This window comes from Sceloporus occidentalis, unplaced genomic scaffold (assembly GCF_023333645.1).
Source record: "Sceloporus occidentalis isolate IW3139 unplaced genomic scaffold, rSceOcc1.0.p SCAF_6, whole genome shotgun sequence".
Lineage (NCBI taxonomy): Eukaryota > Metazoa > Chordata > Lepidosauria > Squamata > Phrynosomatidae > Sceloporus > Sceloporus occidentalis.
The window spans coordinates 29,985,239-29,989,520 of record NW_028316986.1 but is presented as its reverse complement, the minus strand read 5'-3'; positions in this window follow the sequence as shown (position 1 = coordinate 29,989,520).

Below are 4,282 nucleotides of genomic sequence, written 5' to 3'. Positions count from 1 at the left end.
TTTGTATTTTTGTGGAGACACTAGAGTTCTCTGGCTAAGAATTCTAAACACCTTTTCTTAAACTACAATTTCCAGGAGTCCACACGATGGAACTGTGGGAGTTAAAGGGGAATCATAACACTATATTTGTGTAATGTGAAAGGACACCTGGTCCAGACTTTGATCTGGTGATCATCTGGCCAGCATGACTGAATGGAATGCTGTTACCTTCCCACTGAAGTGGTACCTATTTATCTATTTGGACTTCTACATGCTGTCAAACTGCTAGGTTGGCAGAAGCTGGAACTGGTGATGGGAGCTCACTCCATTGCATGGCTCTCGGGTTTTGAACTGCTGACCTTACGATCATCAGTCAGCATCTTCGAAGAGCAGCATGTGGTGTTCAGATGGTGATAATATATGAGTTTTTAATTTTTTTTATTATATATGATGCTTTCAAGAATATCTAAGATTAATCATAACTGCTGAGGATATTAGTTGGAAGTGTAGGAAGGGAAAAGCAGATTTTATACACTGTTGGTGGATTTGTTCTGAGGCAAAGTGGTTTGGGCAGGAAATTATTTCTAAAATTACTGAGACTTTGCAACCCACTATTTCTTTAACTCCCAGACTGTATTTATTAACTTATTGAAAAGATACAGTACCTAACGAAAATTACTTTTTAAATGTGGAGGTAGTATGCCTCCTTTCATCCTTAATAGTGAGAAAGAAAGAAAATATCCCCATTAAAAGGATGACATGTTCAGTTGTGGGTGTTAACAACCCTAAATAAAATTACATAGGATATTTCAGTGAAACAAGAGAAATTCAGAATATATCCATTTGAATAGCAATGGGAACCATTTAGAAGGTTTGGGAATAATTACATTATAGAATCATAGAATCGTAGAGTTGGAAGAGACCACTAGGGCCATCCAGTCCAACCCCCTGCCATGCAGGAAATCCAAATCAAAGCATCCCTGACAGATGGCCATCCAGCCTCTGTTTAAAGACCTCCAAGGAAGGAGACTCTATCACCCTCCGAGGGAGTGCATTCCACTGTCGAACAGCCCTTACTGTCAGGAAGTTCCTCCTAATGTTCAGGTGGAATCTCTTTTCCTGTAGCTTGCATCCATTGTTCCGGGTCCTGTTTTCTGGAGCAGCAGAAAACAAGCTTGCTCCCTCTTCAATATGACATCCTTTCAAATATTTAAACAGGGCTATCATATCACCTCTTAACCTTCTTTTCTCCAGGCTAAACATCCCCAGCTCCCTAAGTCATTCCTCATAGGGCATGGTTTCCAGACCCTTCACCATTTTTGTCGCCCTCCTTTGGACACGCTCCAGTTTCTCAATGTCCTTTCTGAATTGTGGTGCCCAGAACTGGACACAATATTCCAGGTGAGACCTGACCAAAGCAGAATATAGTGGCACTATTACTTCTCTTGATCCAGACACTATACTTCTATTGATGCAGCCTAAAATAGCATTGGCCTTTTTAGCTGCCGCATCACACTGTTCACTCATGTTCAACTTGTGGTCTACTTGGACTCCTAGATCCCTTTCACACGTAGTTTCATTCAGCCAGGTGTCACCCATCCTATATCTGTGCATTTTATTTTTCCACCCTAAGTGCAATACCTTACATTTCTCTGTGTTGAATTTCATTTTGTTAGCTTTGGCCCAGCTTTCTAGTCTATTCAGGTCATTTTGAATCTTGATCCTGTCCTCTGGGGTATTAGCTATTCCCCCTAATTTGGTGTCATCTGCAAATTTGATAAGTATGCTCCCAATTCTGTCATCCAGGTCATTGATAAAGATGTTGAATAGCACTGGGCCCAGGACAGAGCCCTGTGGGACCCCCACTGGTCACTTCTCTCCAGGATGAAAAGGAGCCATTGTTGAGCACCCTTTGGGATCGCTGGTAGTCTTTTTCTTTTGCTGGAATGCCTTTTTGTAAGGTTGGGATAAAGTCTGGATCCTTTGGTGACTTCCAGATGTATTTGGTCATGTTGACTGAGGATCACAGGAGTTGTAGTCCAGCAGCCCAACATTTTATATCACAATCAATAATGTTCCCATTTGTCCTGTGAAGGAAGCATGTAGCCTTAGCTTTATTTTTGATATTTCTTTGTCCTTCTCTCCTCAGATTCAGACAATAGCTAGGTAATGCTAATTTTTTCATTATAATATTGATAAAATTAAACCTTTTCTATTGGCTTCTTCTGCTAAGACCTCAGTTCATGCCCTAGATATTTCCCACCTTGACTACTGCAATCTTCTTTTGACGGGGCTCCCATTGTCCCACCTTAGTCCTCTGATTTCCATTCAACATTCTGCTACTAAGATTATCTTTTTAGCTCATTGCTTTGATCATGTCACCCCATTTCTGGCATCTCTTCACTGGCTACCCATTCATGTTAGGATTTGGTACAAGCTTTTTCTCTTAACGTTTAAAGCTTTACACAACCCAGCTCCCCCTTATCTGTCAGTCTTTATTTCATCTCACCATCCTGTTCAAGCTTTACAGTCCAGAAGCTTGGGGTTTCTTACCCAGCCAAGGGTTTTTATTTCCTTGGCTTGGCTTTGTCTTTTTTCACTTGCTGCACCATACTCTTAGAACTGCCTGCCTGAACATCTGCGGACTATCTCTTCTCTTGCTAGTTTTAAATCTGAATTAAAGACTTTCTTGTTCTCTAAAACAGTGGAACTATATTTTAATATTGGAAGTGTTAATCTAAGATGCTTCAGTAGTTTTACTATCTTTTGCCTTTGGTTTAGAAGGTAACTTCCATCTTCTTATTGTTCCATCTGTATTCCAAGATAATATGAGATGCCCCCTAGCAGTTTCACTTCTACTTCCTTATTTTAATGATTTATGATTTCATTACTGTCTTCTCTTTCCTCACAACAAATGCTCAAGTCATCAATATAGGTCAAGATAAATGTCTACTTGTTGGCTTTGTATCTTGAGTAGAGGCATCTATCAGCCTTTCCTTGGGTAAACCTCTTCTCAAGGAGCATCTTATTCAATTTTTCATTCCATGCTCTGACTGCTTGTTTTAATTCATAAATGCTCTTCTGAAGTTTGCATACCAGATGTTTATTTTGTTTTTGTCTTCAGAGCCTGGAGGTTGCTCCATATAAATGTATTCAGATATTTCTCTATGAAGAAACACAGTTTTTATGTTCAGATGTTCAACATACATCTTTATTGCTGCTGCAATACCTAAGAATGTTCTTACAGTACTGTGTTGTACAACTGGTGAAAAAGTCTGATCATAATCCTCCTGAAAAACTTCTGAGTATCCCTTGGCAACTAGCCTAGCTTTCTATTTCTGAATTTCTCCATGTTCATCATGTTTGATCTTGAAGACCCATTTATATCCAATAACATGCTTTCCTTGTGGAAGTTCTGTAAGTGTCCAAGTCTTGTTCTTATGTAGCGACCCAGGGGCTGTTCAGACTGGCCATTAAGGTCAGCCTGGGGGCAGAGTTGGGGCAACACATCCACATGACACACGTGAGTCTGCCATGACACTGTGCACTGCTCCACACGGCGTGTGACATCACGACGCTCCTCCAGCACTGTGTCCAGACAATGCAGCACCAAAGGAGTGTCATATAACCTTGGTGCCATGGCTGTCACACCCTTTGCACCATAGAAAGGCCAGATCAGGGTCACGGCGTGTATGGTGGTAGAGTACCAAGCATGCTCTTATCTGCTTTTAGGGCACATGGACCCGCTTAATCTTCTATATCCATTTGTATTCTGAGTTTTCTGTAACTGAACTACAGAATCCTACTCCTTCAGTTTTTGTTATATGCACAGCTGCTAGATTAAGTTTTGCTCAAAAATGGAAAGACACCGGAATTCCAACAGTACAAGATTGGTTATTGAAATGTGTAAATATGGCACAATTAGATAAATTGACAATGATACTAAATGATAAACTAACTCTGGAATGGGAGAAGGATTGGGAAAAATTATACAGTTTTTATAAGAAATATTAGTTTGACATAATGGTTATAAATTGTAAATGAACTATGGATAACGATGTTATTATTAAATACATTTTTTATTACGGATATCACAAAGATGGGGGGAAAATAATAGGGTGTAAACAATGTGTGTAGTAAACATGGAAGCACTTTTAAAATAGAAATAGAATGATATATAAAACCAAATCAAGATATAACATAAAAGAAAATCGTAACTACGGGAATGCAGATATATGTTGCTTAGTAAAGCTCTAAACCATATTTAAGGAAAGACTTAGAATATGGGGTGGGGGTGATTAAA